The sequence below is a fragment of the Callithrix jacchus genome, chromosome 10, assembly GCF_049354715.1.
Source record: "Callithrix jacchus isolate 240 chromosome 10, calJac240_pri, whole genome shotgun sequence".
NCBI lineage: Eukaryota > Metazoa > Chordata > Mammalia > Primates > Cebidae > Callithrix > Callithrix jacchus.
This window is the reverse complement of record NC_133511.1, coordinates 23,443,636-23,470,180: the sequence shown is the minus strand read 5'-3', so window position 1 is coordinate 23,470,180 and position 26,545 is coordinate 23,443,636. Positions and strand designations below refer to the sequence as shown.

At 37.0% G+C, this 26,545-nt stretch overlaps 1 protein-coding gene across 2 annotated transcripts in view; it reads left to right on the top strand.

The window, feature by feature from the left end:
• OR6M1 (olfactory receptor family 6 subfamily M member 1) overlaps nucleotides 1–26,545 on the top strand; it is a 33,029-nt gene that overhangs the window by 3,151 nt on the left and 3,333 nt on the right. The window lies entirely within an intron of this gene.

The following is a 26,545-nucleotide window of genomic DNA, read 5'->3' as shown; positions in this document are numbered from 1 at the left end:
ATCTTTTTCTGGCTTTTCACTTTTAATCTGTGTGTGTCCTTAAAAGTGAAGTGAATTTCTGGTAGGCAACATACAGTTGGCTCTTTTTTAGTATTATTCAGTCACTCTCTGTCTTTTGATTGAAGAATTAAATCTATTTTAAGGTAATTAAGGTGAGAACTTACTACCAGCATTTTGTTTTTTTCTGCTGCTTTTGTTGATCCTTTGTTCTTTCCTTCCTCTTTTGCTGTCCTTCCTTTGTGATTAGATGATTTTCCTGTGGTGGTATGCCTTGATTCTTTTTATTTTTTATCTTTGGTTTGGTAACTAGAGGTTTTTGTTTAGTGGTTACCATGAGGCTGGCATGAAACATCTTATAGTCATAAGTTATATCAGGCTATTTTAAGCTGATCACAATTTAACTTCAATAACATACAACAATTCTATGCTTTTACTCTGCCACACATTTCATGATTTTTATAATTTATATCTTTTTCTATTGGGTATTTCTTAGTAAATTCTTTTAGCTATGATTATTTTGAATAGTTTTGTGTTTTAACCCTATAAATATATATGATTTATGCAGCACCATTACAGTATTATTCTGAATTTTCCTATGGTACTTACTTTTACCAGTGAGTCTTCTACTTTCATATTTTTGTGTTACTAATCAGCACTCTTTTCTTCCAGATTGAATAATTTCCTTTAGCATTTCTAGTAAGACAGGCTAGTGGTAATAAACTCTCTCAGTTTTTGTTTGCCGGGAAAAGGCTTTCTCTTTTTCTGAAAGACAACTTTGCCAGGTAAAGTATTATTCCACGGTGGAATAGTTGTCCAATTTCCTCCATGGTAGTTAAGATTGATAACCCCTCCTTTATTTGTCTGCTAATTCAGAGGCATGAGGAGCCCAAACTGGCCAAGTGGCACTTCAGTGGAATTGAAGTGGCCTCATTGTCTAGGGTGACACCCAAGGTTTACTGTCTCATGGCCACAAAGGTCAAAGATGCAGACACACAAAGAGTGAGGTTGAGAGTGGAAATTTAATGACCCAAAGAAAGAGAACAGCTTTCTGCTACAAAGAGGGGTCCCAGAAAAATGGGTTGCTCATCCATGGTGAAAGGCAGGGGTTTTATAGACAAGCCAGGGGATAGGCAGTATCTGATCTCTATAGGGCACAAAAAAACAGGATCAGGCATTCCATCTTCATAGGGCATGAATCTCTGGCAGCCCCCACCCCAATCTTTTGGGTTCTGTACCTCAGCTCCTCCATGTTGCCCATTTCTTTCTTACCGTACACCTGCTAACAAAAAAGGGAAGGTGGAGCCCCACAGGGGACATGCCTGGCCCCCCAGTAGTCCTTTTCTATCAGTGTAGCTGCAGGCATCCTCCCCATGCAAACTTCCAGCTTCCATATCTATGTTTGCAGCTCAATCTTTCAGGCTGCTTTTCTTTTAAAAAAAAAAAAAAAAGATTTATTGGGCTGCTTTTCATTAGAAGGGAAGTTCTGCCGAGGACTCTTTTGCCCTCACTATCTGCCTAAATAATTTCTTCATTGTTGTGTCTCCTGGTGGAAGCGTTCATTTTTCTGTAAAACCTCTACATCAGCAGAGCAAAAAGTCACGGGAACAGGAAGCAAAAATATTGCTAGTGGTCAACTAGGGGTAATAGTGAGTGGTGACGCTCACACTTTCAACACTTGATTCCTGGACACATGAATCCTGGCTATAGAGAAAGAGCACCATATAATGGACACTGACTCTGAGCACATACAGCCTTCTGAAGAACCTTGCCCCAGCTCTTTAAGGTATTGCCATTTACCTGGTACTGGAACAGAGTTTTCAAAAAGCCGTTCCATCATTCTATCAAGCTATTTCCTTCAGGATAATGGAGAATATAAGACCAGTGAGTTCCACAAGCATGGGCTCACTGCTGCACTTCTTTGCCTGTAAAGTGGGCTCTATAACTAGAAGCAATGCTGCATGGAATACCATGTTGGTGGAGAAAGCATTCTGTAAGTCCGTGGATGGTATTTTGGCAGAAGTGCTGGATGAAGGGAAGGCAAATCTGTATCCAAAGTACATGTCTTTTTCAATAAGTAAAAAATGTTGCTCATTCCATGAAAGAAGCATTCAGTGCAATCAGCCTGCTACCAGGTAGCTGGCTGAATACTCCTGGGAATGGTGCCATATTAGAGATTCAGGGTTGATCTCTGCTGCTGGTAGATTTGGGATTCAGTGGTGATGTTAGCCAGATTGGCCTTGGTAAATGAAAGTCCCTGTTGCTGTGCCCATGAATAACCTCCATCCTTGCCACCATGGCTATTTTGTTCTCGACTCCACTGGGCAATGATGGCGTGACTGCAGAAAAATACTTGACATTAAAATTCCCTTCTGGTGGAGTCACCTTTTAATAAGCATTCACATAAGACACATAAATCTTCACAGTTTTTTTGCCCATTCAGATAGCTCTATCTATATACCTCTTTCCCAAATTTCCTTGTCACCGATTTTTCAATTGTGTTTCTTCCAAGTTTCTAATCATCCAGCCAAATTACTCATCTAGCCATTTCTCCTTCCAAGAAAAATGCACAACCAAGTGTACTGCCCAAAGTTCTGCCCACTGAAAGGATTTCCCCTCACCATTGTTCATGGATGTCCCAGAAATGGGATATAATGCTATAGCTGTCCACTTTTAAGTGGTACCTGCATATTATGCAGTATCATCTATAAACCAGGCCCAAGTCTTCTCTTCCTCTGTCAACTGATTGTAGGAACTCCCTATGAAACCATAGGAGTGGAATGGGAGAGAGAAAGCAGAAGGCAGTGTAGCAGGAGTGTGAGTGAGAACTATGGGCATTTGAGCCAATTCTTCACATAACTTACTGTGCCTTCCAGGTTTGCTCATGCCTGACCACTTTTCTACTGCTTCCATTTGATCATGGAGTGCTGCTGTGCACATCCAACTTTATGGCTTGGAAGGTCAGAAAACACCCAGTTCATGATAGGCAGTTCTGGCTGCATGATAATTTAATGACCCATGGTTAAGGATTCAGTCTCTACTGAGGCCCAGTAGCAGACCAAAAGCTGTTTCTCAAGAGGAGAGTAGTTATCGGTGGAAGATGTCAGGGCCTTGCTCCAAAATATCAATGGTCTATGTTACAATCCACCTACAGAAGCCTGCCAAAGGTGCTAAAGAGCATCCCTATCTGCCACTAACATTTTAAGCACCCTTTGATCTGCTGATGCACATGATTCAATCAGCAGAACAGCCTGAACAGCAGCCTCGACCTGTTGCAGAGCTTTCCCTTGTCATTTGGACCCCATTAAAACAAGCAGCTTTTCAGATGACTTGGTAAGTGGGCCAAAATAGCACACATATGAGAAATATGTTGCCTCCAAAAGCCAAACAGGATGGTCCACTAAACTTTGTATCTTATTGTAAGAGGAACCAGATACAACAACTTATCTTTCACCTTGGAAAAGCTATCTTGACATGCTCCACACCACCAGACCCCCTAGAAATTTCCAATGAGATAGAAACCTCTGAAATCTTATTAGTCAGATTTATTTCCCACCCTTGGGCATGCAAATGATTACCAATTAAATCTAGAGTAGTTGCTATTTCTTGCTTACTAAATCCAATCAGCATAATGACATGAATACAATGGAGCAGTGTGATAGTCTGTGAAAAGGAAGGTGATCAAGATCTCTGTGACCTAAACTATGACATCCAGATGGAGAATTGAGATACTCTAATATGTGAGAGTAAAGATATATTGCTGGTCCCACCAGGTAAAAGAAAAAGGCTTCTGGTGGTCTTTACTACCAGTTATTAAGAAAAAAATGCATTTGCCATATTAACAGCTTCATACCAGGTACCAGGAGAGTGTTCATTTGCTCAGTGAAACCACATCTGGTATAGCAGATATAATTAGATTCACCATCTGGTTATGATAATCTACCATCATTCTCTAAGATCCATCTTTCTTCTGCACTGGCCAAATAGGTGGGTTGAATGGGGAGATGGTGATTCTCATCCTTAAAATTCTTAAAATCTTTGAAGATGACAATAATCTCTGTAATTGCTCCAGGAATGTGGTATTGCCATTGGTTTGCTATTTTTCTAGCTGAAGGCAATGCTAGTGTCTTCCATTTCACTTTTCCCACCATAATAGCCTCACTCCACAGGTCAAAGAGTGAATGTGAGGTTTCTGCCACTTCTGAATGCAGACATGTGCTGTTTAATGACAGGGGTACATTCTGAGAAATGCATTGTTACCTGATTTTGCCATTCTGAGAACATCATGGAGTGCCCTTACACAAACCCGGATGGTACAGCCTGCTCTACATCTAAGCTATATGGTGTAATCTATTGATCCTAGGCTACAAACCTGTACAGGATGTTACTGTAGTGAATACTGTAGGCAATTATAACACAATGGTAATTGTGTATGGTTTTTGTGTATCTACATAGTATTTGTATATCTAAACATATTTAAACACAGAAAAGGTAGAGTAAAAATACATTATAAATTTTTTTTTTAATGGTACACCTGCATAGGGCATTTACCATGAATGGAGCTTCCAGGACTAGACGTTTCTTTGGGTGAGTCAGTGAGTGAGCAGGGAGTGAATGTGAAGGCCTAGGTCACTGTCACTACTGTAGACTTTATCAACACTGAACACTTAGGCTACAATAAATGTATTCTTAAATGTTTTTCTTTCTTTCATAATAAATTAACCTTAGCTTCTTGTGACATTTTTACTTGCTAGAATTTTTTTTTAATTTTTATTCTTTTGTAATAATATTAAGCTTAAAACACAAACACATTGTACAGCTATATAAAAATATTTGTCTTTATATACTTATTTTATAAGCTTTTTTCTATTTTTAATTTTTTATTATTTATTTTATAGGGGTTTTTTTTACTTTTTGAGCTTTTTTTGATTAAAAATTAAGACAAGAGCACATGCATTAGCCTAGACCTACCAAAGGTCAGAATAATCAATATCATTGTCTTCCACCTCTGCATCTTGTCCTACTGGAAAGCTGACAGCATTGCTAGATGATGGGAATTTTTTAGCTCCATGTAGTCTCTCATTGACCAAAATTTTGTTATGCAACACATGACTCTATATATAGTCATATACATGGAGCTGAAAAATTTCCATCACATAGCAATGTTGTGTATTTCAATTATACATTCTAAAACTGGGGAAGTAACCACAGGATGAATTCAGGAATCCACTGGTCCTACAGTGAGATGAACCCGAGATAAAATTCCATTGATCACCAAACCTTCATAGGCCCCTACTCTGACTGGTGAACCATAGTGACATTTTAGGTCACCTAGAATTAGCATCTGCTCAGAGCCAGTGTCCAGTCATATCCAAAAGCTCTAATTATTGTCTTCCCAATTGCATAGTTACCCCGGTAAAAGGGTGTAGGTCCCACTGGGGAAGACTGGGAAAAGGAATAGCAGCATAAACTTCTGGGAGTATATCAAGATCCTTTCTCAAGGAAACCTGGCCTTCCCTTTATTCAAGAGAGTCTGGGTCTGTAAACTGGCTCAAGTCTGGCAATGGGAATGAGAGGTCATGACTCTCTGTTTTTATGATTCAGGTTATACTTTTGTTCACTTAACCTAAAACTCTTCTGATTATATAGGTCAAGTAAGAATTTATTAATAGTTGCCTTCCTATGTAATTTATTTCTAGGAAACCATAAACAACTAGCCAACACCATGTAACTCTGGTTGCTGCTCTGACTCTGTTGTCCATCATGGTCATTATGCCCACCTTGCCTTTGGTGGCTGAGTGCTGGCATTGACCCCTGACACCCTGGGATCCAATTGTTGTCACTGCATTTAGGTTTTCCAATACAGTGGCTGCAGTTTCCTCTGCAAATTCTGGCATATAGAGAAGAGTGATCACATAGCTCAAGGGTGCCAGGACTTCTCCCACAAATTTAGTTTTCTAAGTATTGTTGAAATACATCTTCTGGACCCTTCAGTGTTGATGAGTAGGTCTCAAATGACAGATCCACTCTAACATTCCAATCTCCAATCAAACTATCAGAACCCTTTCAAATTCCCTGAGCTGCAACATTAAATGCAAAATCCCTTCTTAGCAAAACTATATCACAAATTTTGCCTAACCCAACTTTGTTTCTTCCACCATTACCCCACACCCTTAGTATCCATTTCCACGTTTCCCAAATTTCTGTCTAGATAAGTCAGAAAACATGAGTAGCTATTTTGTAATGTAGTGTACCTCCCTCATGGGTTATGCTTTGTATCTTGCCTTTAGAGTTCGGCTGATAATTGAGTCTAGTTATAGGTCTACAAGCAAAACAGGGTAGTGAGGGTGAGAACCAACATTTTCATACATAAGAAATGTCTCAGAGGAAGTCGTTACAGTTTCTTCAGGCAATAAGGGCACTATATTGGGCATAGAGAGACTACTTCTGCTGGATATGGGGAGACTCCCATTCATAAAGAAGGCTCATCATAATTTAAGAAGTTAATGTCCCTAGCTTCATCAGGGTGTTCCAACACTTCCTTATCACAATGTGCCAGGTGCCATTCTTTCCCAATCAATGCCCTCACATTTAATGTAGACATTCTGTGAGTCTGGGAGTTCAACCTGCATTATAATTCAGCTAGCAGCAGGGTAAAATTCTGCATTTTATTTTAGCAACCTTAACCCTGTAGTTGGTAAGGGTTGTGGGGGTTTATTGTATTACTTTTTTATACTTTGTCATGTGTCTTAAGCATTTAAAATCTCTTTTGGGGAAAGAAAAAAAGGATAAAGTAGGCTTGGAAAAGTGGTAAATTTCAAGTCAATGTTCAGATCTTGATATGCAGTAGAGATTATTATTATGCAGAGTAAACTAAAAATAAAAAATTCTAAGCCCCCAACCCACTTGTCCAAGGAGGCCCCAGAAAAATCTTAAGAACTGAACTTTTGGCCATGACAGGAAGGAAGTTTGGGCACACCTCATTATACTCCCACCCTGTTGGAGTTTAGGTGCAATAGCTGATCAGCATTAATGTTAACATGGAGCTCTTAAGACTGACAAAACAGACTCTGCGGCAATAAAATGTCAACTCTTACACAAGACCTACAGCCACACAAGGCAAGGATTAAGTCACACCTGCAGGCCATTAATCTTGCTGCATGACATCCTTATCTTAAGACATTCCTTTCTGCTGAGTTCTAGTTTTAGAAATAGCCTTACTTTTTTAACCAACTGCAAAAATCAAAGAATCTCTGAATATACCTATAACCTGTAAATCTCCCCAACCCCATCCCCACACCTTCACCCCTGCTTCCACATATTCCACCTTTTCAGGTAGAAACCTTTCAAGTATTGATTTATGTCTTGGCCTGTAACTCCAAAACCAAGCTGTAACCCTATAGTCTTTCTCAGGACCTCTTGAGACTGTGGTTTCCCAGGCCCCAGTCACTCATATTGACTCAGAATAAGCCTCTTTATAACATTTAGAGTTTGTTTTTTCTACTAAAAACAGATTTAGGGAATGTTAAAAAAAAAATTACGGGATATTTACTTCCCTCTAAGATGTAGAAAGCTGCAAAGCTATCTTTGAGATAAGGATAATGAGAAAAAGCTAAACTACAAAATTACAACTTTCTTGAACCCAGCAGTGATCTGAGGTCACAGGGAAACCAGCCAGATCAGCAATGACCTGCGGTCATAGGAAACAGCCAGAAATCCAGTCACAGACAGGTCTGTGGAGAAACAGAAACTGTGGGTCAGCTCAGTTGTGGCAAAGCATGAGAGGAAGACAGAGCCACCATAACTGGTTAGAAAATACAATTATGTTTTTTTTGAAAAACAAAAAAACCCAATCAATGCAAAGGAAGGCAGAAAAACACGGAAAAAGAAATAATAAATAAATAAAACAAATAGAAAACAGTTAATTAGAGAGTACATTCAAATAAAGCCAAGTCAATAATTACTTTAAAAATTAATGGCCTTAACACAATTAAAAGACAGAAATTATAAGACTGGATTAAAATTTTTTTTTTTTTTTGTGACGGAGTTTTGCGCTTGTTACCCAGGCTGGAGTGCAATGGTGCGATCTCGGCTCACCACAACCTCCGCCTTTTGGGTTCAGGCAATTCTCCTGCCTCAGCCACCTGAGTAGCTGGGATTACAGGCACGCGCCACCATGCCCAGCTAATTTTTTGTATATTTTTTAGTAGAGACGGGGTTTCACCATGTTGACCAGGATGGTCTCGATCTCTTGACCTCGTAATCCACCCACCTCCACCTCCCAAAGTGCTGGGATTACAGGCTTGAGCCACCGCGCCCGGCCTGGATTAAAATATTTTAATAAAGCAAAATCTGGCTGAATGCTGCCTACAATAAATCCTCCTTACATATAAAAACTTAGCTAGATCATTAACAGCATATTTTGTTATGTGTATGTTATGTGTATTTTACCACAATAAAAATGTTAGATGGAAAACACATACCATACAAAGATTAGTCAACAGAAATATGGAGTGGTATTATTACTATCACAAAGTAGATTTCAAAACAAGGAATATTATAAGAGATCAAAATGAACGTTATGACAAAGGAGTCAAAAACTCACTATGAATACAAAACAATGCGTACATGTCTAACAACAGAGCATCAAAATGAATAAAGCAAGGATGGTTAAATGTACAAGTATTATTAGAAACTTTACCACTTCATCAATAACAAGTAGACAAAGAAGCAAAAATAAATCCGTAAGAATATAAAGAACTGCAGAACCCCATTGCCAATTCAATGACAATAATTAAAAATATTTGTACAACACTCTACCCAGCAAAACAGAAGTCAAACTGTGTTCAGTGGTACAGGGAAGATTCACCAGGACAGACCACATACTACACCGTAAATCAAGCCTACACAAACTTAAAAGAGTTGAAATTATGCAAAGTCTATTTGCTGACCAAAACAGAATTCATAATTAAATTAATTAATTAGAAGGTCTATGTGGCATTTTAAAATATTAGGAAATTAGAAATAAACAAACTCTTTAATCCACTGGTCCAAAAGGAAGTCAATTGGGAAATGAGAAAATATTTTAAATTCAGTGAAAATTAAAATGCAGCACAGTAAATACAATGAAATCAGTTAGACACAGCTAATGGAAAGTTAGAAAACAAAAGTGTATCATTGAAAGCTTATACAAGTCTCATATCAATGACTTTCACCTTAAGAATGTAGTAAAAGAAGAACAAATGAATCCTAATAGAAGGAAATAGGAAAGATGAGAAATCAATAGAGAAAAAATCACCAAAAAAATTAACAAAACTATTTCTAGTTTTGGTGGCCTGACAGAGAAAAAAATAATGCTTTATTCTGGATACATATTATCTACTTTGATCTTTTACATATAATGCTAAACATAATTGCCAGGAACAGTGGCTCACACCTGTAATCCAAGCACTCTGGAAACCGAGGCGGATGGACTGCTTGAGCCCAGGACTCTGAGACCTACCTGGGCAACATAGAGAAACCTTGTCTCTACAAAAATAAAGTAATTAGCTGGGCATGGTGGTGCACACCTATAGTTCCAGCTACTAGAAAGGCTGAGGTGAAAGGATCATTTGAGCCCTAGAGGTTGAAGCTACAGAGAGCCAAGATCATGCCACTGTACTCCAGCCTGGGCAACAGAGAAAGACCCTGTCTCAAAGAAAAAAAAGGTTAAATATAAAATTAAAAAATATGAGACATTTAAATAAAGAGAAAATAACGCTGAATTAAGAAAATCAGCCAACAGGTGCATATTCACAGATAACCCAGATGTTAGAATTTGCAGGCAAGAGCTTCAAACTAACTCTGAATAACCTAATGAAGAAGATGGAAAACATTTCTAAAAAGAGGCAAAATTCATCTCCAAAATACAAGATAATTATTTTTAGGTCTGCAACTTAAAAATAATGTCTGGAGCCAGGTGTGGTGGCTCACACCCATTATCCCAGCTCTTTGGGAGGCTGAGGTGAGCAGATCAAGAGGTTAGGAGTTCAAGAGCAGCCTGACCAATATGGTGAAACCCTGTTTCTACTAAAAATACGAAAATTAGCTGGATGTGATGGCGCACCTGTAATCCCAGCTACTCGGGAGGCTGAGGCAGGAGAATCACTTGAACCCAGCAGGTGGAATTTGCAGCGAACCAAGATTGCACCACTGCACTCCAGGCTGGGCAACAGAGCAAGGCTCCATCTCAAGATAATAAAAACAATAATGTCTGCAGTTAGCACGTAGGTAGATCAGGGCTAACCCTGGTCCCTTATCCCTCCCACCCCCATATTAACCTGGGACTGTCACCCAGGGACTGACCGGTGGGCACAGAAGCACCCCCCATGCCCTTGGGACAACTGCCATTTCCACATTATCCCCATCTTTAGCCTGAGCGTGGATTATGACAGAGGAGATGACAGACACACAGAGGTTAAAGATGTTTCTTCCATATCAGATTTCCATTGTAAACAAAAGTCCTGTTAATCCCTGCATGCATTTAATTAAAAAAAGGAATTAGTTGATAAATATTGGTGAGTCACATTCATACATTAGATTTTTTTCTTTAACTTTCAGGATGTTGGTATATCAGTAAGAAAAATAGCCTCTCTCTCAGGATCTAGCTAAAATGCTGAAAGTCAGTCAGTTTAGTAATTCACCAAAAACAGGAGTTAAAGAAAGAAAAGGGAACTGGAGGCTAAGATTTTTTGTTGCTGTTGTAGTTTTTTTTTAAATAAACATTATCTATGTTTAATCAAATGCCCATATTTTTTCCTATAAAGAATTTGCTTTAGTTTTTCCATAAGGCATTTTTTTGTCATCCAAACATCTCTTCCTTTTAAATTTTTATTAGAGCTAAAACCATAAATAAGAGGATTTAAACCACTAAAATGACACAAGCCAGTATCTTCATTCAGCCAGACCTGGTAAATTCTATCAAAACTAGACAGCTAAATAAGAACCACATTATAAAATGTCAGCCAAAAAAAAGACTATTAAAAAGTCATTCACCTGGGACAGATTTTTAACAAACATGCACTAATGTTACCTCCCTCTCCCAAATTCCTGCTGTCCTCATCTCACCCATCATTTGACCCAGCAATCCCATTACTGGGTATATATCCAAAGGACTATAAATCGTTCTACTATAAGGACACGTGTACACGAATGTTCATTGCAGCACTGTTTACAATAGCAAAGACCTGGAATCAACCCAAATGCCCATTGATGATAGACTGGATTGGAAAAATGTGGCACATATACCCCATGGAATATTATGCAGCAATCAGAAATGATGAGTTTGTGTCGTTTGTAGGGACATGGATGAATCTGGAGAACATCATTCTCAGCAAACTGACACAAGAACAGAAAATGAAATACCACATATTCTCACTCATAGGTGGGTGATGAAAAATGAGAACACATGGACACAGGGAGGGGAGTACTAAACACTGTGGTCTATTGGGGGGAAAAGGGGAGGGCCAGTGGGAGGGGGAGGTGGGGAGGGATAGCCTGGGGAGAAATGCCAAATGTGGGTGAAGGGGAGAAAGGAAGCAAAACACACTGCCATGTGTGTACCTATGCAACTGTCTTGCATGTTCTGCTCATGTACCCCAAAACCTAAAATGCAATAAAAAATTTTAAAAAAAATTACGTCATGCATTAAAGACCAGAAAGGGCTTGCTTTTACCCAGGGAAGAGACATTTCCTCAATCCTGTTTCTGGGCAGCTTTCCTGGTGGATATTTCTGGCCTGCTTTCCACCATGGGGACTTCTCACTTCCAACTCTAAGGGCAGCTGACCACCTGCCAGCCCCTCTCTGGTTCCAGAAGGTCTAACCCTTTGCACTGGCACAGGAGAGATCCTAAATGGTCTCTGGGCTGCCAGGACATGCAGGCTCTGAATGAGGACTGCACCCACCCATGCTGTTTCTGAGGCCTCCCTCTCCAGCCCCAGAAGCTGTGGCTAGAGTTCCTGACCAGCCATCCTCTGCCAGACCCACAGGCCTGGAGCTGGGCCTTAGGCTCCCACTGCCATTTGGGAAGGGTGGTAGCTGGCCTTGCCTGCCAGGGGAAGGGTGGGGAGGTGCAGTGAGATGAGAAGCAGGATGCTTGCCCAGAAAGGTGCTTTCCTTTAGATGGTACAGGGCCTGGGCCAGCCTTACAGGTCAGTAGACCAGACTCAACTACTTGGGATCAGTGATTCCTTTGTCACAGAAGAGCCCTTCACGATATAACTTTGAGGCCCCAACATGACAGCCACTGGGCCACTAGGACCCAAGAAGACAGCTCCCCACCCCATCTTCTGGCACAGGCCATCCTGACTGCATGTCCCTGTTGCCCGCTGCACTGATCATGAAGCCACCAGCCACTGCCATGCGTGTTGCACCTGTGCTATCATTCTTCCTCCTGATGGGTATTTTGGTGAAGGAAGTCACCCAGCTGTTTCTCAGTCCCAGAGGCCGGTGGCTGGTTTTGAACTTGTGTTGATGTTGTACCAGAGCAAGCAAAGAAAATCAACACCAAGACAAAAGTATGCCACATTGCAGGGTCTTTATTGCCGGCAGCCACGGAGGACTCACATCTCTCCAACCCGTGGCCCCGAGCTCAGAGGGAGCAAGGTATTTAAGTGCAAAACCACATCCTTGTTTTGGGGGGCTCAGGGATTGTGCAAGGCAAGCTGTTTGTACAGAAGCTAAAGTCAGCTGTTTGTTGCAAGGGAAGGGGGGCAGCAGTGGAAATTTTTAACCTTACAAAATAACACTTCTGAGAATTGCAATACAATAACAGTTCTGAGAACTACAGCTCTGCTCAGGGCCCAGGTGGCTTTTCTATAAGATGGCAGTGCTTAAGCTTTCTGTTCTAGCCCCCATCTCATTGACTGTTGATACTTATTTACCATATAAATATAATTTATTATTTGTATCATAAAAAAGGTAAAATTTTCTCAGACACACAATATTAAAATAAATCTAACAAAATACTAGAAACAAAATACACAGTATTGAAAATTCAATAGTTTTATCAAAAGAATGAATAAACTTAAAGACAAAGTAGAAATTATTCAAACTGAAGCATAAAGAAAAATAATTTCTAAATATGTCTAAGATCTGTGAGACAATATCAAATTGTCTAATACACAGGTAACAGGAGTTCCAGAAGATGAGAAAGAATAGGGCAGAGGACTATTGGAAGAAATAATAGGCAATAATTTTTCAAATTTAATAAAATATATCAAACTAAAAGTCCAGAAACTCAATTAGGATAAACAAGGAAAGAAAAATCATGACTAGTTTTATCATAGTCAAATTGCTGAAACCCAAAGATAATGAGAACATATTAAAAGTAGACAGAGAAACAACAAAAATTGTGGCTGCCTTCTCTGAAATAATGGAGGCTAGAGGATGACGGAATGACCTCTATCAAGTTATGAGAAGTTTAAAGGATAGAGGAAAGATTTTTTGATGTTGCAGAGTTGAATAAGCGTTAGTGTCTACAGAGGGAAATCCCTGTGAAAAGACAGTCAATGTACCTTTCTTCGTGAACTCCCAAAGAGTCGGTATATAGCAAACATCATTGATGTGGTTTGGAAAGAAGGGAAGAGGAATTAAAATGAATGACTGAAAATGAAAGAATCAGTTGAGAGTAATAACAGAGTAGGCCGGGCACGGTGGCTCAAGCCTGTAATCCCAGCACTTTGGGAGGCCGAGGCGGGTAGATCACGAGGTCAAGAGATCGAGACCATCCTGGTCAACATGGTGAAGCCCCGTCTCTACTAAAAATACAAAGAAAATTAGCTGGACATGGTGGTGCGTGCCTGTAATCCCAGCTACTCAGGAGGCTGAGGCAGGAGAATTGCCTGAACCCAGGAGGTGGAGGTTGCGGTGAGCCGAGATCGTGCCATTGCACTCCAGCCTGGGTAACAAGAGTGAAACTCCGTCTCAAAAAAAAAAAAAAAAGAAAGGAAGAAAAAAAGAAAGTAATAACAGAGTAATTGGCATTCCTGGTCTCTATCCCACTCACATATAAATATGAGAACTACCTTTCTCCTCTTCTCCTCTGACTCTATACCCCATAGCAAGAGACTAGAAATTTAATCTCTAGAAAAAGTGAAGAGGAACAGCTGCAAACATGAGGACATCAGGTATAATAGGGAACAGTAGTGTAAAGCTAAAAAGAGAGGTTCATTTAAAAACTTACATCTCCTCTGTTATGCTAGGTAGCCAGGAACCTATCCACCCCACATTTCCAGTCTCCGTTAAACTGAAGATATTGACCAATAAAATGATATAACTCAAAATCACCAGATACCAAGTGAGGGATGGGGCTGAAAACAAGGGGGATTAAATTAATTATTCCATATTTGTATTAGGATACCTAAGACTCTGTCTCCTGAAACCATGGACCCAGAATTCCAGTGACCAGACATTTGCTTTCCAAGTCAAATTTGAGATAATTCTTCTCTAGAGAAATTAAATGCCCCCCACTGCAAAGCTTTGAGATGGTTACAACTAAAAATGCTATTTTTAAAAAGTAGGTTTACCACCTTACTGCTCTACACAGAAAGCTCTTTCATCAGTAAGTTTCAATTACTCATACAATTTCCAGACGGCATTTTAGTATCTTGCTCTTAACACCAATAAGGAACAACAATTAACAAGATATTTGTGGTAAGCTTACAGTGGAAAATTTAAATCTAAAACAAGCATTTAAAAGATTAATCTGGAGGAAAAGAGGCAATGTAGAAAAGGGGGAATTTCAAAATAATGTACAATTAATATTCCTCCCCATTCCTGGAGATATATATATATATATATATTTTTTTTTTTTTTTTTTTGAGATAGAGTCTTGCTCTGTCACCCAGGCTGGAGTGCAGTGGCACAATCTCTGCTCACTGCAACCTCTGCCTCCTGAGTTCAAGTGAGTCTCCTGCTTCAGCCTCCTGAGTATCTGGGACTATAGGCATCTGTCACCACACCTGGCTAATTTTTTATGTTTAGTAGAGACGGGGTTTCACCATGTTGGCCAGACTGGTCTCAAACTCCTGACCTCAGGTGATCTGCCTAGCTCAGCCTTCCAAAGTGTTAGGATTAATTACAGGCGTGAGCCACCATGCCTGGCCAAGATAAAATATTTTATCCAAAGTAACAAAAAACAAGAATTGGTTGAAATGGAATGGGAGAGATCTGAGAACTATAAAACACTGTAATTAAATATATAACAACAAAAAGTTATAAATAAAACAGGGGAGTTGAATTATAAATTTATGGACATTTCTCAGTAAATGGGCAAGACAGAGACAGAGAACAGGTGAGAGAGACGCAAAGGTATTCACCTTAATACAGGAGAGACATCCAAATAATAAAATTTCTAGAAAAAGAAAAATAAGTAAGAAAGTGAAGTGAAGAAAATTAAAGAAATAGCCTAATAAAAGTCTCCTGAATAAAAATGTGAATTAAGGGATTTACTGACTGTTCAGCACTGTGAATGAAAACAGATGCCACAAAAGCACAGCATGTTGGAATTTCAAAACAGATGCAAAAAGATGATAACATTTCTAAAGAGAAAGCATCACATATAAAGAACTGGGAATTAAAATGCCATTATAATAATAGCAATATTATATGCTAATAACAGTAAAAATGTTGCTTAAAAATTCTGCAGGAAATGTATTTCAATTTAGAATTCTATATCTAGCCAAATTACTATTTAAAGATACAATAAGAATATTTTAATAAATGCAGAAATAATGAAATGTGAAATGAACTATACATCAGTCAGATCACATTAGAACAAATCAATCAGTCAAGAACATAGTAGGAAGATAGTCTAATGAAGGGACAAGGGGGATAAAATTAGTAGATTCTTGACCAAAACTTTTTATAGAATTTGAGGGCTAAATAAGGAAATAGTAGATAGCAAACAGTACGAATGGAAAAAATTATGAGATAATTTTAGCAAAATGTATCTTTCAAAAAAAGAAACAACTATAATACCCTTCCTGGATCAACAGTGAACAATGTTGGCATAACATAATATTATAAAAACTCAATTTTTATTCCATTAAAAATTGTGATATCTCTGCACAGCAGATACAGGAGAAAGAAAGTGAGCAAATAACTTAAAAGTCCTCTTTTAGCACAATAATAGATAATGCGTAAATTTGATAAGACAGAACAGCATAAGCATTTATTTGGAAATATGAAGCTAGCACTAAAAGAAACAACCAACATGTTTAAAATAATTTCGAACAAACCTGCACGTCCTGCATATGTGTCATCGAACTTAAATTTTAAAAATATGTAATTTCCAATGAAAAAAAGGTCTGAAAAGTAGAGAGAAGAAACAGAAACATTTTTTTTGTACAAAAATGTTGGCATTTATTCACTTTTAACTATGTGCCTGTATTAGTTTAAAAAATCAAAGTTAATTTTCAAACACAGAAAGAAAACATAGGTTGAGAGTGGGAGAAAAATGAGACTAGAGGAAAGACCAACTTAAAGCTGAAGTAAAGATACTTCTAGAAATACTCAGTACACAGTTTTAAAGCATAAGGTATATGAGAGGGTCAAGAGTTTGTTTTCAGGGTAGAAACTGGGAAGAGACATTCCAGCATTTGGGTAACTGTTATGGTTTAAATGTGTCCCACAGATTTCAAATGTTATAAATTTAATCCCCAAATTCAGCAAATTCGGTTGATGGTATTTGGAAATGAGGCCTTTGGGAGGTTATTAGGATTAAAGTCACTAAGATTGGGTCCCCATGATGAGACTGGTGGCTTTATAAGAAGTGGAGGAAAGACTTGACCTGACACACTCTTGCCTTCTTATTATGTGATGGCTACCTCCATGTCATGAGAGAGCAGAAAGGCCCTTACCAGATGTCAATGCCGTGCTCCTGGACTTCCTAGTCTTCAGAACCATGAACTAAAGAGACTTCTATTTTGTTAGAAATTTTCCAGTCTATGCTATTCTTTTATAGTAATAGAAAACAGACTACAATAGTGCTTGGTCTCTACCTTTGAGATAAGCAGCAGGGACACTGGCTTTTTGGCTAAAACAGTGATTGTGATGACTGTTGTTGAAGAATCAAGGCAATACCTTTCAGCTTTCTAGTGATGCCCAAAAAGAATAAGAATCTTGACCATCAAAACACACTCTATTATTCACAAAGTATATTCCTCCATCATGGGAACTGAATTCTATAGCAATACCCAAATCATATGCACAAGTAGGCAAAAGAAGCATCAGTCTGCAGACAATGACCATCTGAAGAAATTTCAAGTTGAGTGTCAATTCTCCCGAAGAGTAGTAGACAGAGAAGAGAAAGAAGAGACTTTAACCAGTATCTTAGCATTGGTGATTGTGATAACAGGATTAGGATTAATTGTATTTCTCCATGTTTATTTTCAGATTTATCATCATGTATTTATTAGCATGTATGCTAATAAATGTTATGTAAAATATTCACATTTTTCAAAAGAGTTACTGTTGTTTCATGTGAGTAATTGCTAATCTGGTCTAGGGTAAGATGCATGCTAAATCAGACATGATCTTTGCCTATAACTCAAGAAAGAGTTGTAAGACTGTTTATTCAAATATCGTTTAATTAGGAGGTTGATGAGCCTTCTGAGTAGAAGTTTTGTCTGTCTATCTATCTATCTATCTACCTACCTACCTACCTACCTACCTACCTAGCCACTTACTTATGTAGTCCATCTCACAAAGCCAGAAGGCTTTATGCTGCAGGGTGGAGGCATATCTGGGGAAAGCAGGGGAACTCACAGTTAGGCCCTGTGGAGCTTAAAGATGTCAATGTAGCACCTAAAATCTTAAGGATTACAATGTAGGTCCCCTTAATGTTATTGTACAATGTCACTTCAAGTGACATTAGGGGGATGTATATTCCCCACAGGCTCTTGTTTTTATGTCAGCTTCCACTGTGGAGGTACTCATTCCACAACAAAAATCTCTATATATATCTCTCTCTCCTCATTCTTATTAGGTGTTTGTGATGTGATAGTCTTCTAAGACTTCTTTAACTTATTCAAAGACTGTAAACAAGATCTAAAATAATCACACTATCTCCAAGCAACTGAACTGTACTCCAGAACAACGCTTAAGAATGTTTTTAGGAGAACAAAAATATCCTGAACCCAGCAAGGCATCTCACGTCCAATCAAAAAATTAAGAGATATACGAAGAAGCAGGAAAACAAACTCACAAAAGTCAATCAACTGAAACTGATCCAGAAATGGCAAAGATGATAGAATTATCAGACAAAGACATTAAAATCGTTACTATGTCTGCATTCCATTTGTTGTTAAGTAGAGATGAAAAGTACAATGTCTGAGATAAGAAAGCATGCGGGATAAAATCAATGACAGATCAGGCATTGTAAAAGAAAAATGTAACGGACTTGAACACATACCAATAAAACACTACATAGAGGAGAAAACATAAAAACAAACAAACAGAGTATCAGTGAAATGTGGTATAACTTCAAGCAAATCACACTTCGAGTCACTGAAGTAAAATTGATAATGGAAAAAATCTGAAAAAAATAGTGACCAAAAGTTTCCAAGTTTTATAAAAATTATAATCTCAAAGGTTCAAGAAACTCAACAAACCCCTAAGCAAAAGAGACATGGATAAAACTACACCAAACCACATGTACACGAATGTTCATTGCAGCACTGTTTACAATAGCAAAGACCTGGAATCAACCCAAATGCCCATTGATAATAGACTGGATTGGAAAAATGTGGCACATATACACCATGGAATATTATGCAGCAATCAGAAATGATGAGTTCGTGTCGTTTGTAGGGACATGGATGAATCTGGAAAACATCATCCTCAGCAAACTGACACAAGAACAGAAAATGAAACACCGCATATTCTCACTCATAGGTGGGTGATGAAAAATGAGAACACATGGACACAGGGAGGGGAGTACTAAACACTGGGGTCTATTGGGGGGAAAAGGGGAGGGTCAGTGGGAGGGGGAAGTGGGGAGGGATAGCCTGGGGAGAAATGCCAAATGTGGGTGAAGGGGAGAAGAAAAGCAAAGCACACTGCCATGTGTGTACCTACGCAACTGTCTTGCATGCTCTGCTCATGTACCCCAAAACCTATAATCCAATAAAAAATTAAAAAAAAAAAAAACTACACCAAACCACATGATAATCAAATTTCTTATAACCATTGATAAAGAGAAGATCTTAAAGCAGCTGGGAAAAGAAAACCAGACACATTACATACTAAGGAACAAAAATAGTTTAACAGCAGATTTTCTGTGAGAAGTAGTGCAAACCAGAAGATAGGAAAATAACATCTTTAAAATACTGAGAAAAAAAATAGTTTCATATATGCATATATGTAAAATATTCTAAAATATTGATCTATCTATGAATGCAGAAAGGTTGCTAGAAAACGAGGGAATTTATCAGCTGGAGATCTGGATGAAATCATGAAATGCATAGAAACAGTTGTTTAATTGGAGGAATATAGTTCAAGTTTGATATACTAGAGTTTGAGATTTCAGAGATTACCTAATGGCAAGATCTAATTTATAATAGTGTAGTAGATGACTTAAGAGAAAATAATCATTGGAAGTAAGATCAAGATATTCAAATTTTTAAAAGATTTAAATGCAAGAATTCAAACTATAAAAATCCTTAAAGAAAAAAGCTAGGAAATGCCTTCTTGACAATAGCCTTGACAAAGAATTTGTGATCAAGCCCTCAAAAGAAATAGCAACAAGACAAAAATTGACAAGTGGGACCTAATTAAACTAAAGAGCTTCTGCATAGCAAAAAAAAAAAAAAACTATCAACAGAGTAAACAGGCAGAAAATATTTGCAAATTATGCACCCAATAAAGGTCTAATATCTGGAATCAATAGGGAACCTAAACAAATTTACAAGCAAAAAACAAACAACACATTAAAAAAATGACTAAAAGACATGAACAGGCACTTTTCAAAAGAAAACATATGAGTGACCAACAAATGAAAAACGCTCAACGTCACGAATCATTAAAGAAAAGCAAATCAAAACCACAATAAGATACCATTTCAAACCAGTTGGAATGGGTATTACTAAAAAGGAAAGAAATAACAGATACTGGAGAGGTTGGTGAAAAAAGGGAATGATTATACACCTCTGGTGGGAGTATAAATTAGTTCAACCATTGTGCAAAGCAGTATGGAGATTTCTCAAAGAACTTAAAACAAAATTGCCATTTAACCCATTACAGAGTATATACCCAAAGGAATATAAATCATTCTACCATAAAGACACATGAACAAGTATATTCACTGCAGCATTATTCACAGTAGCAAAGATATAGAATCAACCTAAATGTCCATCAACTGTAGACTGGATTTAAAAAATGTGGTACATAGATACCATAGAATACTATGCAGCTTTAAAAAAGGAATAGACCATATCATTTTCAGCAACATGGATGCAGCTAGAGGCCATTATTTTAAGTGAATTAATGCAGAAACAGAAAACCAAAGACTGCATTTTCTAACTTATAAGTAGGGGCTAAATTTTTAGTAACAAAATTTACTAACAAAATTATGTGTAGACCAAATTGCCATGACATATAATATACCTATACAACAAACCTACATATGTACCCATGAACCTAAAATAAAAATTAAAAGAATAAAAGTAGGGGCTAAATTTTTAGTATATATGGCCACAAAGAAGGGAGCAACAAACACAGAGGCCTACTTGAAATCGGAGGGCAGGAAGGGGGTGAGGAGAGAAAAACTACGTATCATGTACTACTTCTATTACCTGGGTATCAAAATTATGTGTACACCAAATCGCCATGACATATAATATACCTATACAACAAACCTACATATGTACCCATGAACCTAAAATAAAAATTAAAAGAATAAAAAGTAACAGATGCCCGCAAGACTGCAGAGAAAAAGAAATGCTTATACACTGTTGGTGGGAATGTAAATTAGTTCAGCTATTATGGAAAGCAGTTTGGAGATTTCTCAAAGAACTTAAAACTACCATATGACCTAGCAATCTCAGTACTGTATGTACCCAAAGGAATATAAAATTGTTCTACCACAGACACATGCACACAAATGTTCATAGCAGCACTATTCACAATAGCAAAGACATAGAATCAACTTAGATGCCTATCAATGGTGGAATAAAGAAAATGTGGGCCAGGCGCAGTGGCTCACACCTACAATCCCAGCACTTTGGGAGGCAGAGGTGGGTGGATCACAAGGTCAAGAGATTGAGACCATCCTGGCCAACATGGTGAAACCCCGTCTCTACTAAAAATACAAAAAATTAGCTGGGCAAGGTGGCGCACACCTGTAGTCCCAGCTACTCGGGAGGCTGAGGCAGGACAATTGCTTGAACCCAGGAGGCAGAGGTTGGGGTGAGCCAAGATCATGCCATTGCACTCCAGCCTGGGTAACAAGAGTGAAACTCATCTCAGTAAAGAAAGAAAGAAAGAAAATGTGGTACATATACACCATGGAATACTACACAGCCATGAGAAAAAATGAAATCACATCCTTTGCAGCAACATGGATGCAGCTGGAGGCCATTCTCCTAAGTAAATTGGCACAGGAACAGAAAAGCAAATGCCACTTGTTCACTTATAAGTGGGAACTAAACAATGAGTACACATGGACATAAAGATAGGAATAATAGACACTGGGGACTACTAGGGGGGAAAATGAGGAAAGGGAGTGTAAGCTGAAAAACTACCTATTGGGTACTATGCCCATTACCCAAATGATGGGATCATCCATACCCCAAACCTCAGCACTATGCAACATACCCATGTAACAAACCTGTATATGTACCCCCAAACTTAAAATAGAAGTTGAAATTATTTTTTAAAACAGATATTCAAGTTTTAGGTTGAATATCAACCTAAACTTTAATTGTCAAGTTTAGTAAGACAATCGTGGAAGTGTTTTCCTAATTGACTCTTTCAGTGATTCATGTGAACAGCTGACAAAAGCAAATCAAAACAGCTGACAAAAGGTGTTCACACGAACCACTGCAAGAGTCAATTAAAAAAATCGCTTCCACAATTGTCTTACTTGAAAGCTCTATAGCAGTTACTTGCTTATTTCTCGAAATTTAGGCAATAAATGGTGGAACCATAGAAAATTTATAAGATTGTATATTATAAAAATAAAAATGATTGCATGCTATGGGCCTAAGAGGACTTGTATCAGAAACCAGAGGAAATAACTTCATATTGAAAGCAGAAATTTAGAGCAAAATAATAAAAACAAAATTATAAAATAATATAAACATACTATATATTTATATATAAGCATATATTGTATAATCATGTAATGTATATCATATAGCATATTACATAACATATAATTGATATAATATAAATATAAAGCAATATAATATTGTTGTCGTATTGTTATAATGTCTCTGCAGCTATGTAACTCTATTGCTGTTGTATATGAAAACGAGAATGTGTGTTTAACTCAGTGGAATCAGTGTCCTCAAGTGAAAGTCAGATTACTGTTAAGATAATTTATAAATGAGGGTTTTTATTTAAGTAAAAAATGTTTGAAAGAATTTTCATCAAAAATATATATATCAGAGAATACAGAGAAGTTTATGAAAAGCTTGTAGCTGTGAGAGATAAGTCAAGGGCATGGAAGAACAGAGTTGTACTAGGCTGGGTTCTGTACAAGGACTCATCTTTTAAAAGTTTTTTATTTTTAATTTTTGTGGGTACATAGTAGGTATATATGTATTTATGGGGTACATGAGGTGTTTTGATAACAGCATGATGTGATCATTACACAATGGCTCATCTTTTTTTTAACAGGGACAGGACAGGGAGGAAAAATATTATGGAATTTACTATGACCCTATTTTCATGTGTAACTTTTTTAAAAAATTACACTAACATAGAAAGAGGTAGTATATGATATTGCAAACATTGTTATAGAATATTTCCTGTTATATCAATAACTTAAGAACCATGAAAAGTATTCCATGCTTTTAGCTTCCTTGTAGATTATTTTTAAGGTATTCTTTTCTCTTTAAATGGAAGAAGCGAATATCTGAAAAAGATCCCCAAGGAACCCCTAACTAGTCTATTTGTATTCAGTCTAAAACTTTGTGATTAGGAAGTTCAGAACCAACATTCTTTTATAACAATATTAATTAACTTCTTTTGACCCATATCCCCAAGAGCTGTTCTCATCTTAATCTCTAAGGCAAATAAGCCCATGAAAAAAACATAATTCATCCACTTACTTAAAAGAAAAACTGACAGAAGAAAGAAAACTTTATTGAGAAATGGCAAGAAGCAAACAAAAAAATTCAAGTCACCTTTAATTTGGTGAAACATTTATAACATTCAAGATTACTTAGTAAAAGCTTCAATGGAAGGATAGTTCAATAATCATGAAGGTAAAAATGAAATACCAAAAACTTTACTGAGTTCCCTTCACTGAGCTGTCACTTGGTAAGTATGCTTAACGGGTCCACTTAGCCACATCTAAATGAGTTGCTTGTATGAATTTCTATATTCAAAAAACTCAGTTACCAAATAACTAAAATAATTAAGAATTAAGCAAAGAGACAAAATATAGTCTTCCTGCATGGGGAAAAATACCTGAGAACTGAGACTTAATAGTTTTTGATTGCTGGATTGATTAATTTTAGAGACAAGTTCTCGCTCTGTTGCCCACACTGGAGTGCAATGGCATGGTCATAGCTCACTGTAACCTGGAACTGCTGGGCTCAAGCAATCCTGCCACCTTTGTCTCCAGAGTAACTAGGACTACAGATGCTCATCACCATACCTGGCTAGTTTTTTGAAAATATTTGTAAAGATGGGGTCTTGCTATGCTGCCCAGGCTGATATCAAACTCCTGGTCTCAAGCAGTCCTCCCGCTTCAGCCTCCCATAAATGGAAGTTGGGGAAGATCTACTCTATAAGTTTTTAAGGCCACTTGCCACTCTACAATTTGTGTTGTGCTGAATTCACTGAGAGGTGGGGCAAGGAGGATACCTAGAACCTAAAGGTGTTTGAAGGGCTGTCGTGGTGAAAAGATTAATATTTTATCTATAAAATCAGTACATGAACATGTATTTGGAAGTTTAAAAAAAAAACAGAGTTTTCCACTCAAGGTAAGCAGTTTTCATCCAGCCAGTGCTAAAGTAAGATAATAATTTACTAATCACTGAAGTCATCCAAGCAATGGCTGGATGAATATGCAGTGAGACGGCTAAACAGAAGTCAGTGACCTAGTAAGGGTTATTTCATCTTTGACAGATATTTCTGAGTTAGAAATAGTTAGCAATAAATAATAATAAATACAAAGTACAAAAGTACAATGCTATAAATTCACACACTTATAGATAATAAAGTTTGAGCCTTTCTATGTCTGCACATATAAAACAAGAAAATTTTACATTATATAATTGATGCAATATAAGTATACTTTTTTGCATATGTTTTATTTACTAATATACTATCACTTTTGTTAAATTTACTTCTCTGTGTATAGTCTCTCTGATCTTTCAATATTTTTAATGAATGGAGTCATAAGCCAACCTGAAATGATTCAAGTTAAGTATGCATTAAAAATTAATCTTTTTGCAACTTACTGTTATTAATTTAGATAAGAAACAATTAGCGTTAGTTGTTCATCTCCTTTCTTAACCAATGTTTTAGCAAAAATCTATTAGGTATTGTCACATATATGACTTCATTTCAACCTCATGGAAGGTCATTTCGAACATTATAATTATCTTTATTTCTTAGAAGTAAAGAATTTAATTTGATTAAAAAGAGCTGTAAGTGGTAAAAACTAGGATTGGAATCCATTTCTTTGAACTATCTCACATTAATCTAATTAATACCTGACTCTTCAAATGTAAAATATACTTAAAGTAAAATTTAAAAATAGGAAAAAGATAGTGCTTATCTCATATAATTATAATGAAAATTAAAAGAGTAAACTGCTTTCAACCATGTCTGGCAACTACCAAAAACTCAATAAATATGTATCTATTATTACTGAAAACAAAAAAAAATGTAAACTATAACTTGCCTATGAACAACCTCATGGAAATAATAATACAAGTCACGCAAATAACAGATAACAATATGCCTTGCACAGAAAGTTAATTTCCCATGCTATTATATTAGTATATGTATTTGTGATTAGCCACTTCCATGCAGTAACTCAGCAAATCATTTAGCAATTTATTTACTAGAGAGTAAAAGAAGTTATACTCTTTGAGGTGGGTCAGGGAGTCAAAAAGTACTGATAGCAGGACTCTGAGACTTTAATGGACATTTTAAATGTGTAGCCCAGCATTCTAAGATGAGAAAACTGAAATTTAGAGCATAAAAGATTTTTTTTAAAAAGCACAGTATTTTTTTTAAAAAGCACAGATTTATTAAGGAGGTTCTAAGTGCTATTGAGGCATCAGCTCTCTGAGACCAGCTATGATATAGAACAATTCCCTCAAACTAAGTACCCATGAGAGATATCTGTAAGTGATTTCAATATTATCAACTGCTCTAGTAAAGTAAAATCTAATATTACAAGAACAAATCTTTCTTGGGTTTTTGCACTGAGTAACAAATAGTGAGGGCAAACATTCTATTGGAAAAGAAGATTCTCAGAAATTAGTAAGACAAGTGCACAAAAAATTTATGTGGAAGAATATTTATTTGATCACTATTTATACAAACAAAAATGTAAACCACCTAAATTGTCAGCACTAAGCAACTTGCTGAATATATCACAGTCTCACTGATAGAATCAAACGCTATACAATTCTCAAAAATGATAGTGAAGATTTCCAGGAATTGACATGGAAAAATAATAAAATGTTTCTAAAAAATGAAAAAAGAAAGAAAAGAGAAAGAAAGGAAAAGAAAAAAAAGCTGATTACAAAATAGTCTGTTGGTATAATTTATTTTAGATACTCAGGTATTTAAACTTTAAAATAGCCTAAAATTATGTAAACCAATATGCAACTGTATCTCTAAGAAGTTTGATTAAAAATAGTTTTCTTTTTTGAACTTGCATTTTTGAATTCTTTGCACTAACAATATCTTTCTTGAAATAATAAAAAGAAAAAATAAAATAAGAGGGCAAACTTTATCTTGGAGGAAGTTTTAGGGGGAGGTTGGGAAAAGAAAAGGAGGTGGCCACGATCAGTAGCAAAGAGTAGAGGAGATGCTAACTTATCTATTAAGGAGGTTCTAAGTGATATCTAGATAAATAAAGCATCAAGGTTAGAGTTAAAGCATACGTAAGTTTTAACCTAAAATGGGGAGGTCTCTGCAGAAGAATGATTTCTCACATAGTGGGATAAAGAACAAACTAGATGATCTTGAAGTACAGTTTTAGGATGTCAGCTGACAAAGTAAATTAAGTGAGCTTATTTACCTCTATTTTGCTTTCCTGTGTATAATTTGTACCTCTCTGATGTTATCACACTCTATATGGTGCTCTCAAATGACCAG